General features: G+C 40.3%; 1 long non-coding RNA gene across 1 annotated transcript in view; it reads left to right on the top strand.

Annotated features, from left to right (window-relative positions):
- The window catches only part of LOC126693176 (uncharacterized), a 60,084-nt gene extending 47,417 nt beyond the window's left edge, over nt 1-12,667 (top strand). The window contains exon 2 of the long non-coding RNA XR_007645226.1: nt 12,083-12,667. This is a non-coding gene — a long non-coding RNA (uncharacterized LOC126693176). The remainder of the gene's footprint in view (nt 1-12,082) is intronic.
- Nucleotides 12,668-13,501: the final 834 nt, after the last annotated feature.

The following is a 13,501-nucleotide window of genomic DNA, read 5'->3' as shown; positions in this document are numbered from 1 at the left end:
CGTTCAAGTTGCTGACCTTCATCCAGAGCGAAAGGCTGCAAGTCCTCCTGTCTCTGCAAGTGGTGACACAGTGATGGGGGACGTCTCGAAAGTGGCTGCCTCAGATCTTGATTCAAGGCTTTCCTCCTTCTTGGCTCGCTTTGATCTCTTGGAATTTAACAATCTTCCTGCCAGCCATTTCCATGTTTTTGGGTCTTCTTATGGCAGCTTCCTGCGCTTCTCTGTTCCTGTTGAAGGCCTGCCGCTGTTAGAGAGTCTGCTCAAGAGTCACGGGGATTTCACCAGTGGCTTCAGGGGAGGCATTTTTCTGGGCAATATTTTGATGGAGTTGCTATGTGCTGTGCTGGTTTCCCTAAGGAATTCTTTTGTAGATTCTTTGTCTGAAGAAAAACTTTTGGAGTGGAGAGGGGTGGTCTAAGACCTTCTGGAGGCCAAGTTTAATTTGTCTTTTCTGTTGGATCACTTGCGTTTGTTGGCCCATATGTTGTTTCAGAGGCAATCATTCAAGAGTATAGACACCGAAATAGCTGTTGCTGAGGAAGCTTTGGCTCATGCTTACAAGGTTTTACAAGACTTGAAGGTCAAGCGGCAGAGGATCCTTTCTACTTTGACTGTGCCTGTTATTTCTCCGGATGTCTCCCTGTTGGCCGGCCTCATTCCTTAGCTTATTTTAGATTTACATAAACAATTTGGGGTTGTATAAGTTTTTTTTTGAACATTGCTCTACTCTTTGTTTCCTTTTTTTTTTTTTTGTGTTTCAAAACTGCTTCTCATTTCTTAGTATGTGAATCTGCCTTTCTCTTTGATATATATTGCCTTTTTTTTCTATGACTTTTTTCTTTCTTTCCTAAGTCCTGGACCATGGTTTCCACAGGCTTCACTGTAAGTTCTGGTCTAGGTACCCGGTAATCTATTATGCAAGTACTGAACTGGGTACACTGGTATCCTTTCCTATATATATATTTTTTTTGAGATACGGTCCCAGTTCTTGAACTTTGACAGGTTCCCCTTTTGCCAAGTGCTAGGCTAGGTATCCAGGATACTTTACTTTTATCTGTGATCCTAGACCTATGCACTTGGAACTGTCTGTGGGATATCTGAAATTATCTGTGAGGTGGATCCTGGGCCATATGTAAAAGGGTATTACATACCCCCCTTTTTTTTGACTCAGGTATCCTTCCTTAAATCTATCCAAACTTGGTCTTTGCAGTATTTAAAGAAAGACTTAAATGTTGAAGAAACAAGAACTTCATTAAAACATGGTCATTTTTAAGGAACAAAGAAAAATCATTTAGTGCAATATTGACCACAAAGTGTCAACCTATCATATGTTCCTAAACAAAATCATTTTAGACCAGAATTCATGATAAAGGCTGAAATAAAGAGATAAAATATAAAAAAACTTAGCAGATAGTGAAGCTGGTAAAAGGACCTTGAGGTACCGGGATCCCCTCGTTCTTATGCATAGTATTGCTTCAGCCACTTCCCGTTTATGGGTTCTGTCAGGACTGTCCCATCTTCTTTGGTAAGGTAATAATACCCACTCTCATGAGCTGCATTGATGATGTAGGGTCCTTCCCATTTTGAGGTGAACTTGGAAGGCCCTGGCAGGTTCCTCCTCACGTGCTCTGCCATCCTTAGTACTAATTGCCCTTCAGTGAACACTCTTGGGCGTACTGCTTGTGCATGTGCTCTAGTCATTCTTTGCTGGTATCTCTGGCTCCTTTTCTTGGCGAGCTCTCTTTCTTCTTCTACCCCTTCCAGGTCTGCTAGCCTCCTTTCATTGTTTGTGTCCTCACTTTCTCCTTGATTTTCCTCCAGAACTACCCTTGGTGTAGGAATGACTAACACCACGGGGCTGATGGCTTCTGTTCCATAGACCAGGGAGAATGGGGAGAATCCTGTGGCTGTCTTTACAGAGCTTCTACATGCCCAAAGCACATCTGCCAAATGGTTACTCCATTTCCCTCCATACTCATGCTTCATTTTCTTAAGGATCTTCAACATTACCGTATTAGTAGCTTCAGCTTGGCCGTTTCCTTGTGGGTAGTATGGGGTAGATCTTCTATGCTTGATGTGGTATGCTTCAGTTAACCCCTTCATATCTTTGTTTATGAATGGGGTTCCGTTGTCATTGATCAATCTTCTGGGGATCCCGAACCTTGTAATGATATGGTTTCGAATGAAATTTGCTGCAGCTACTCCAGTAGCTTTTTTCAAAGGGATGGCCTCTACCCATTTTGTAAAGTACTCTGTGGCTGCCAGGATCCATATGTAACCGTTGGATGGAGGGTTTATAGGCCCTATGAGATCAAGCCCCCAAGTATGAAAAGGCCATGGCGTCGTCATATCCTGTAGGACATTTGGGTGAATGTGAATTGCATCTCCCAGGACTTGGCAAGCATGACATGTTTTGACCAGCTCCTCAGAGTCTCTTTTCATCGTTGGCCAGTAATATCCCAACAACAGTAACTGCTTGTACAGCTTTCTCTTCCCCGGGTGACTTCCACAATCTCCAGAATGTACTTCTCTGACTACTTCTCTAGCTTCCTTTGGTCCCAGGCACCTGAGGGGATCCCCATGGTATCCCTTTTTGAATAAGATGTCGTTTTGCAGGAAATACCTGCCTGCTAGCTTTTTGAGCTTGTGGGCCAACTTCCTGTCGGTTGGCAGGATCCCCTGAGCCAGGTATCCTATGAAAGGAACCCGCCAATCTTCTGCAATAAACACCGCGTAGCTTTCTTCTTTATCAATTGCCAAACGACACTCCTGGCATTTCTCTTGTATAATTGCTGCTTCCTTGTCCATGTCTGGCCAGTAATACCCCATGCATTGCATCCTTCTATATAGGCTGACCTTTTCTGCAACTCCACATGCTTGGGTGTGTAACTCTTCTAGTTTTGACTTTCCTTCCTTCTTGGCGATACATCTGGACAATATTCCTCCTGGCAGCCTTTTATACAATTCTCCTTCTATCTGAGTGTAATCCATTAGTTCTTTGATGTTCCCTCTAGGCCCTGCCTCTTTCATCTTTTCTTTGATTTCGTCCCTCCAGTCCCACTGTTTGGACTCTCCGGGGTACATTCCTTGGAGGATCCTTACAATGGAATGTTCCTGCCTTCCTATTTTTATCAGCGTATCTCTCCCATTAAATGGTATCTGGGATCCCAAGGTGGCGAGTGCATCAGCAAACCTGTTTTCACTTCTTTGAGTGTACTCTATGCTGAAGGTCTGAAATTCCATCTCCGGCCTTTGTGCCCAAGTCCTGTAGGCTGCTAAGCTTTGTTCCCGTAACGCGAAGTCACCTTTCACTTGGTAAACTACAAGATTGGAATCTCCCAACACTCTCATATGTTTCACTCATATGCTGAGTGCTATAGTCAACCCGGTTAAGTATGCCTCATATTCAACTGCATTATTAGAGCATGAGAAACCAAGCTTGAAAGACAAGGGCATGATATCCCCATTTTCATAACTTAGTACAATTCCTACTCCATTTGAAGTTGTTGTAGCCAACCCATCAAACCTCATGGTCCATCTTTTCCCTGGGATCTCCATTACTGCTACCTCACCAGGGATTTCTTCGCTCAGCAGGCTTTCCTCCTTCCCTGGGAATTGAGCTAGCAAATCTGCTATGGCCTGGCTCTTGACAGCCTTGGGAGTTCTTACGCCTATATCATATTGAGAGAGCAACACTAGCCATTGTGCTACCCTTCCCGTAAGAAAGGGCTGATGCAGGAGTGATTTTATGGGGTGGGACTTGGTTACCAAGAGGATTTGGTGAGCTGAGAAGTACCTCTTCAGCCTTTGGGATGCATAAATGATCACTAGGCAGGCTTTCTCTATTCTGGGATACCTGGTCTCAATATCCTTGAGTGTTCTGCTTACATAATATACAGGCTGCTCATTTCCTTGGTCATCTTCTTGTGCCAGCAAAGCTCCTATTGCCTGGGAGTTTGATGCTAAGTATAGCAACAGAGGTCGCCCACGTACTGGTGCCTGGAGGGTGGGCAGATGATTCATGATGCCCTGAATTCTTTGAAAAGCTTCCTGCTGCTCGGTCCCCTAGGTAAATTCATTCCCTTTTTTCAACAGTTTGGATAGGCCTGCTGTAGCTGAGGCTAAACCAATCATAAATCTCCTAATATATGAGACCCTTCCCAGGAAGCTTTTGAGTTCCCTAACAGTAGTTGGTCTTCTCATTGTGGCGATAACTGTGGCCTTGGCCGGATCCACACTTATGCCTTTGTGATGTACCAGGAACCCAAGGAACTTTCCAGCAGACACTCCAAAGGCGCACTTCATGGGGTTCATACGTAACTTATACTTCCTGCATCTTTCAAAGACTCACTCAAGTACTTGGAGATGTCCTGTTCTGGTTTTTGACTCAACCACAATATCATCTACATAATCTTCCATCTCCTCATGCATCATGTCATGGAAAATGGCTGTCATGGTCCGCTGATATGTAGCCCCCGCATTTTTGAGGCCAAAGGGCATTACAGTGTAGTAAAAGTTTCCAATCGGAGTTCTGAATGCCGTCTTCTCTGCATCTTTGGCTGCCATGCGAATTTGGTTGTACCCACTATACCCATCCATAAATGAGAACATTGAGTTTCCTGCAGCTGAATCTACAAAGAGGTTGATTTTGGGCAAGGGGAATTCATCTTTAGGACATGCCTTGTTCAAGTTGCGAAAGTCTACACAGCAACGGATCTGACCGTTTTTCTTCTTTACAGGTACAATGTTGGAAAGCCATTTTGGGTGTTGGATGGGTTTGATAAAACCAGCTGTTAGCAATTTTTTGACCTCTTGAACTATTTGAGTTTCTACCTCAGTGTGGAAGACCCTAGCCGGTTGAACTACTGGCCTCATCCCTGGGTCCACATTAAGAGAATGGACTACCAGTCCTGGGTCTAAAACAGGCATCTCATCATAGGTCCATGCGAACACATCTCTGTATTTTTGAAGCAAGGTTACCAATTGTTCCCTTTCTTGTGCCACCAATTGACTGCTAATGAAGACAGGCTTTCGGGATCCCGGTTCTGTTCCCAAATCTATTTCCTTTAATTCTTCCCCAGGCTGAATCTGGGCCTCCTTAACTGGTTCTTCTGGAATTTCTTCTTAGGCCATCATGTAGCTTGGTGGTCCGGGACCTTCCTGCACAATGCATTCGGGTCCCGCGCACCTTCACAAACGATAAATTAGCCTCCCCCCAGGTTCCCGCACCACCACACATTCTCGGAATCTTGAAGAGCTAGGCTCCCTTTTTTGTCTTTTTCTTTCCAGAAGGTTCCTCAGGTCACGGGTGCCCTTCCCTCCTTCTTCTTCTTCTAGGATAGGTGCCCCTGGGGTCCCCGGGGCAGGGTTCTCATCATCTGGCCCCAACTCATCATAAAACATCATTTCTGCAAAGTTCACTTCTTCCTGACTGAAAGGATTATGGTTGGCAGGGATCCTTATGGGCCTCCTATTCAGTCTCCCTTTAATGCATTGATGGAACGTGGATGGAATAAGGCGATGTTTATGAAGCCACGGGCGTCCCAGCAACACATGATAAGAAACTTCTGCATTAATCATATGAAACCTTGTCAGGGCTATTATTGGCCCTACCCTTAAGGATAGCTGCACGTATCCTTCTGTTGATTCCACCGATCCTCCAAATCCTGTTATTTCCATGGGAGCCCCCAGGATCCTTCTGTCAACTAAGCCCACAGCTTCCAGGGTACTCAAGGCTATGAGATTGAGTGATGCCCCCGTGTCCACCAGTGCTCTTCTGACTTGAACGCCGTTTATGGTGGCCATTAGATAAAGGGGTCTACAGTGGTCTGGGTGCTCAATCTCCATGTCTTCATCAGTGAAGGTTATTGCATTAGTTGTCTCCAGGAAAGCTCGACTAGCATGTGACTCTACTGTAAAACATTCCATCCCTGAATCTGCTGCTATGCTCATGAGAGACTCTGTGGCCACTCTTCTTGCTTCTGGTCCGAATCCTAATTTATTGAATAGTGACCTGAACTTAGGATTCTTCTGGAGGGTCCTGACTGTGCTCGGGTGGAAGGATCCTTCAGATTCTCCTGCTTCTGCCGGGTTCCCATGTATTACTACTGCTACCACCCCTTTTCCTTTGTGGTTAGGCAAGGGGTTCCTCTGCACTTCTGGCTCCTTCTGAGTGAGCTCCAGGGTTCCTTCTCTCAACTTTTTGTGGAAGAGTCTGCGAAGGGTCCAGCAATCCTTGGTGGAGTGCTTGACATAATTATGGATTCTGCAAAATAAATGATTCTTCCTTTCTTCTTTAGTTGGTGGCCTGGACATAGTGAATGGCCTAACAACCCCATCTCCAATCTATTTGTCTAAGACATGGCTTAACTCTTCAGCTGTACATGGGATCACCGGTGGTTCCTCGAACACCTTCCCATCTGGTCTCTTCCTTTTCTCTCCTGCTGATGCTGTCATAACTTGGGACGCGGGCAGCCTTTTTGTCCTCATGGTTTGCGCCGTCCTTCTGGTTCTCTGTAGCAGGTCAGCAAACTGCGTGATACATAGATTTTCAAGGTTGAGCCTGTAATCAAAAAGCATGTTGGCTATACAGGTTTCCACGAGCTCCTTTTCTTCATGGTCCCCATAGCAGTCTAGGGACACATCTTCAAATCTTTTAATGAATTGAACAAGATCTTCTCCAGGTCTCTACCTCACCATTTGCAGATTCTGGAAAGTGATCTTGTCTTCACCAGGGTAATATTTGGCGCAGAATTTTTCCATCATCTCATCCCAGGTTTTGATGGACCCGGGTCTCAGCGTGGTGTACCAAGTGTATGCCCTATCCACTAAGGACTTGGCGAATTCCCTTAGACATAATTCTCTGTCTCCTGCATAGGAGCCCATAGTGTGGACAAACCTACTCACATGTTCCACGGCACTTCCATTTCTTCCATCGAAAGGATGGAACTTTGGGGGTTCGTACCCTTTAGGGTATGGTTTGCCAAGAAGTTCCGGAGGGAACGGGGGATCCCGAGAGAATTGCTTGGGGATCCCTGAGAGTTTTTCCCTTTCCTGGTCCAGGAGGGCATTGACATCTGCCAGTGTTAAGTACTGAGGGTTGGCTTTTCCTCCCACTGCTGACCCTCCTTCTGGCTGCGTCCCATCTTGGTGGCTAGTAGAGGGAACATTGTCTCTAATTTCCTGTGTCCTGCCCTCTTTGAGAAGACGAACTTCTTGCTCCAAATCCTTCAACATTGCTGTCATCCTGGCCATGAGGTCTGGTTCCTGCCTTGCGTGTCTTTGTTCTGACACAACCTCCTGTTCTACCAAGGGTATCCCACCTCCTTGTTTGGAAGCTACCTCGTTTTCTCCTACGGGCTTAGAGGCAGTAGGTGGCACATTAGTTCCTTTGCTGTTTCTTTGTCTTGGAGGCATTCTTTGTGAAGGGATTGCTTCTTCCTTCTTCTTTGCCCAGTCCCCAGTGGAGTCGCCAAAATGTGAGAGTGCCTTTTTCGTGACACTCAGGCCCAAGGATCCCGGGCCTAAATGAAAAAGGAGGATTTGGTGAACCGGGCCTTGACTCACCGCAGCTACCGAGCTGTTTAAGAATCAAGTGGGATGCAGAGGATGCTCCTGACAATAAAAAAAATGACAAGCAGGGATATCGAAGAGTGCCATAGATTAACAAGGTAAATTCAAAAGGAAAGAAACAGGATTAGCAAAGCGATAAGAAATTAGTGCTGAGGGGATCCCGGGAAATATGAAGCATGTTTCATTAATACATTATCTGTTGGATTACAGAAAGCTCACTAGGACGTGATACAAGGTTCGATCAAGCTCAAAAATTACAGTTTTGAATGGCTATTTCAGCCTTAAAAACTTGCAAAGTTTGATTCTCGTTGAATCCGAGTATGTGCAATAGTGGCTTTTACAGGATACCGGGAAGCAATATTTGTTTTTCCCTTAGTATTTTCTCTTCTCCACAGATTTTTCTAATAGTTTTTCTAGAGAATTTCTTCTTTCTTGTGTTTCTCTCTTTTTTCGCTGCCCTTTCTTCACAACCCGTCCCTTCCTTTTATAATGGAGTTTTTTGGTCTTCCCGAGGAACCATTGGTTCCCCTGTTTTGCCCTTTTGTAAACAGAGCACGTCCTGTTCCCATCATCTCGGTAAGTCCCTTTTCCGTTTTTTCTCATTCTTTCCTTCTTTCAGCTCTGATTCTTTTGAAAGTTCCTGGTTGGCCATCTTCTTTGGGATGTGCTGAGGTATACCCTTCTCGGCATCCCCATTTCTAGTACCTTTCACCTTTTCCCTTTTCTTTCCCATCTGGGCGGAATCCTGTTCTGCCATTTTTGAAAGTCGTTTGTATCATTCTTCTTCCCTGTTCTGGTTCCCCGAGGCTTTTTCTGTTTGTGCCACGAGAGGCCGCTCGCGTTCTTTTTGCTTTTGTTTCTTGTTTTTCCTCTTCTGTCTTTTTCTATCGAGCTGTCCTAGTCTTCCTTTGTCTTTGTGCCTGAAGGGATCTGCGCCTCTTGATGGTTCCTGAGGATCTTTGCTTCTTATCCCTTGTAGTGATCCTCTTTTTTTTTATGCTTCTTTGTCTGGGCTTCAGGATCCCCTGGGCTTTTTTTTTTTTTTTATTATTCCTTCATGGGTTTCCTGCATCTGCTACTTTGGGCTTAGCTTGATTTTTTCCTTTTGGGCTTGACTTATCCTTTTGGGCTTCCTTCACTATGATCCTTTTTAGACCTCAACAAGGACAAAAGTCTTAGGCTGGCCAGGCTGTTAGCTCGCGGCTTGAACTCACGACTCAACCCAGTCGTGAGGTCAAGTCACCAAAACACCCTGTTTGGGAAAAATTGACTTTTCACATTCCTTCTCACCCTACTATATATATACCCTTATACCCACAATATTCAGAGAGCTTCTAGAGAGAATTTTGAGAGAGAAACCCTAGAGAAAAATAAGATTGATTCATCCACAATCTTCACATAGTGACTCTTCAAATTCCTCTACTCTCTTCCTCTCCGTTGTTAAATCCTTGAGAGGTACATTACCAAAACTTTTTCTCACCATACCCATATCTGTGAGAAGGTCATTTGGTGTTTGGGAAGCAGTTAAGAAAGGACCAATTTCATATTGGTAGATGCTATGGTCAAGTAGCAGAATCCGGCAAGTTAAAGAAGAAATAGGTTTGGCATAACCTCGTTGGAGTAGGAGCTTGGAGGGCTTAGGTACATTGAGTAGATTAGGCTTGGAGGGTCTTCTGCTGCTCATATATCCCAACTATATTCTTTAGTGAATTGTTTACTGCTTGGAGGGCGACGGAGAGATTTTATGCCGAGGGCTTCGGTTTCCTCTTCGATAACAAATCGAGTGTTGTCCTTGTGTTTGCATCTCTTTTCCCTTAATCTTTTCCATTTAATTTCTGCTGTGGATGTGATTTTTTTTTGTTTAGATTGTTTATCAATTATGTTTTAAGCTTATGTTTATATTCCGCACATTAATTGTTTGACATTAAACTTGAATTGGTAATTTGTAATTTAGGGGTCTAAACGTTCATAATGTTTTATACATTATTGAACTTTTAGATTTCAAATTGACGACGTTTCTCAGTATCTCTAATCGGACACTTGTAAACATCTTTTGTTTTTATTGGTATTAGTTGAGTCCTTTCTTAGAAAGTATTATATTTTTCGCCAAAACTTGAGCAAATTCATATGTATATTAAAATTTAGACCCCCAAAGCTACAAAACTTGACTTTAAACCGTGTAAGTTTGTAAATTCCTTTATGAGATATTAAATTATTATTTTTAATAAGCTTTCTGAAGTTAAATAAAAAAAAAAAAAAAAAAAAAAAAAAAAAAAAAAAAAATTGGGGCCAAAAAATGTCTTTTAAATATTACGGTAAATTTATGAATTAATTCCACTATATCTTGTTTGCAGCTACTAATATTTAACTTACATGCAAATGTTAGAAGTATGTGATTAAATAATTAAATTTATTATATTCTAATAATTTAAATTTTCGGAACAATCGTTAATTTAACAGCAAGATCAAGGGTTTACAGCTGAAATTAGCTACTCATAAATTATGAGAATTGGGTTTAAATTTAATCTTTCCTTTTGGACCATATTGATCAATCTTCAAAGTTGTGTCATACTAAATTTATTTCTTAAGGACAAAGAAAAGAAATTAAGAAGCACCTTTGCAAGAACACTAATTGTCTTATTGTATTTTATTGTTTACTGGACACGGCGAGTGGGCAAATCCGTAGCGGTGGCTAGATGCATATTAGTCTTATCATCTTCGTTGAAACCGCGTGCAGATCCTTGGACGTAAATATTCCAACGCAATTTCTTCCGAGGATCAAATGGCTTATGTGATTAAGAAAATTAGAAACATGGCTTCCAACTTCCAAGCTCCAACTTATATTGAAAAAGGTAATAAAAGACAAAAAAAAAAAAAAAAAAAAAAAAAAAAAAAAAAAAAAAAAAAAAAAATTGGGATGGTAAGAAGAGAGGAAGTAAACGACCGTGTTGCGTCTGGCATTTGTTTTGCCTTTTGCATTTTTGGCCTTATAATACAAGGTACAAAGATAAGTAATATTTCCTTCAAAACAAATTAATTCAAATAAAGCACAATCTTAAACCTATCATTAGGTTGAAATATATTAGCCTTTGAACTGGCCATACTACAAAAAATAATAATAAATAAATAAATAAATAAGAAGAAAAAAAAAGAAAGGGTTTTGACTAGCGTGTTAGATGATCGATATATAGACCATGATAACATATTAGTAGTTTTTTTTTTTTTTTTTTTTGGGGTAAAATTTAATTGATTTTTTTTTTCTAAATGGTTCTTGCATTATGGTAATATGTAGTTTGCATAGTGACACTGTACTATCCTTCAAAAAAGAAAAATTAAAAAAAAAAAAAAAAAAAATCAACGTACTAAATCTCATGGCATCAAGGTTATATATATAGGGCATAGATTCATTTATGGTACATATAAAGTAAATGGAATAGATATTTTTTTTGATTGGTAACTGGTGAAACATATAAAGTAAATGGAATAGATATTTTTTATTCCTGTAGGAGTAGCAAGAACTTGGGGAGAGAAGCTGATAACTATATTAGTGAAAAATTCATTCAAGTAAGAGTCTACAATTAGTTAAGTAAATCTTTAATCTTCTTTCATTTTATTCTTTTACTCTTATTCAGCTTTTAGTATCATGCCAAACAGAAAAATACCACATTTTAATCCATAAAGTCCAAAATTTACTAACATCAGACTATGCAAAGTTATGAAAAAAAAAAAACGGTTGCTATAATAACCTTGTAAATTTATATTGGCAATATTCATTTTGCATTTAGTTTTTTTTTTTTTATTCTTTCTTTATGTGTCTTAATGATGAAGGAAGAGAATTAACGGTGGTTGTTATGTATGAAGAAATTTAAAAAAAAAAATTAATATTTTAATGAAATTAATATAGTATAAATTAGATAATTTGATGCCAAGTGTCTTAAAAAATGAGTATGTAGAGTAGAAAAAATAGGTTTTTATACTAAAACATATAGAATTTTTTGCATAAGCTAATGCGAACACTCTAAACATATACATAAAATTTTTCATTTAAGACTTCTCAACAAAGAAACTTGGTCTACGCATCCTGGTCACCTCATAGAAAAATGCAGGCATGCATCATCGATCAAATTGTATATGGACACGTAAAGCTAGTGCTGTTTCACAGTTATTTCCATGGTAATGCGGCGAAAGTTCCTGGGCTCTCCTCTATTTCACAGTAATTTCTAGGGTAATGCGGCGAAAGTTCCTAGGCTCTCTATAACCAATGTGTATTATAAATAACTATGTTAACTTAAGACTGACGACATTCTTCATCAGTTTCTTGTGTAGTCTCTACATTCAGAAAAGAATGAAGGTTCTAAATGTGATTGTTATAATCATAGTGGTGCCGGTGCTTTTTCTTACAATCATACTGGCACATGAGGCTAGGACAATTTCTCATGGACAGAACCAAACCAAAACCAAAACATTATGAACAATTGCAAGGACAAGTTGATTGGGGCAAGGCAACAAGGTCAAAACCCTTCATATGTGCTCAATCCGAGTTCAATGATGAGACAAAAGGCCTTATTTGGGCATAGACATCACACTATTGATGTCCCTCCTTTGCTACGCCGATTGCTAGGCATGGGTGTTGTCACTCCATCTGGGCCTAATTCACGCACCCATATTCCTCCTAAATCAAGTCACAATACTGCTCCTCCTTTTCTAGGGTCCATGGAGAAGAGTCCTCCGTCTTCCTCTATGCCCAAGGGGAGTACCTCCACCCCTTAGGTTAAAGCAAATAACTCAAATTAAAAGTGGAGGGTTTGAAAAGCTTAGCTTTATTGTTTTTTTGGCCGTGTTGGTTGCACATAGTGTGTATATCACACTTTTCTTTATAACTAAAACTATGACTTGAATTCACATTTTCAAATTGAAAATTGTGGTTTCAAATCATGATTTTAGTTATAAAATACGGTGTGTATCTACACACTATGTTTATGTGCAATAAATTTTTTCTTTGTTTATTGAATTTTTAATGTAACTATTCCTTTAGATGTATCATGTATGTAACTCCCATCTTCTACTACATTATTAATCATTTTTAATGTGGTTATTCCTTTCATGACAAATATTGATACTCGTAAGGGCCCATAAATGGTAGTAAATATCCCCAAGCGTGCAATATCTCTACGAAAGAGGAAATTACATGTTTATCGAAAATAAAAATAAATACATAAAGGGAATTACGTGATTAATAATTCAAGATGATGCTACCAACATATGTGGGGGGAAAAAAGAGAAAAGTAAAAAGAAAAGCAGAAGAAGGCTGCTTTGATATTTTTTCTATTTTAATATTAAAGGGGCTTGTGTTTGGCCTAATACTTCTGTGTATTATATTTAACACTTATTGTTGTTTGGTCTAGTCTTATTTTTGTTTGAGTTTACTTTGTTGTTAGTTGGGTTAATTTTTATTATTGTTATTTTAGCCACTTTTTTTTTTTTTTGTTTGTTTGAGGGGTTAAGAATAATATATTAGGGGGACATAATTATTTTAGGAGAAATGCTATTACCACAACATTTTCACATGTCCCAAGTTTCACCAAATTCTATGCGACGAGCTATTATTGGTGGATACAAAATTGATGTTAGTATTAGGCCAACTTACACCAAGTTTTTTTTGGTGATATTATTGTAAATATGTTGTAAATGTAGATGCATTTCTCTTATTTTGTGGATAAAAAATTATTGTGATTCTCAAGCCAGTGTGTTCAACATTTTTTTAAGTTGGTCACAATAGGATAGTTTAGTATATAATTTTTTGTTACAAGTTTGCACATACACACACACACTTTTTTTTTTTTTTTTTTTGCAAGCTAGGGTGGTCACATGCAACCATCACTAGTAAGTAAGGTTATTTTTAAACATCCAAAAAGTGGACAACAAAGTG

The sequence above is a fragment of the Quercus robur genome, chromosome 7, assembly GCF_932294415.1.
Source record: "Quercus robur chromosome 7, dhQueRobu3.1, whole genome shotgun sequence".
NCBI classification, from domain to species: domain Eukaryota; kingdom Viridiplantae; phylum Streptophyta; class Magnoliopsida; order Fagales; family Fagaceae; genus Quercus; species Quercus robur.
The sequence above is the reverse complement of the archived record's forward strand: the minus strand, read 5'-3'. Positions and strand labels throughout refer to the sequence as shown.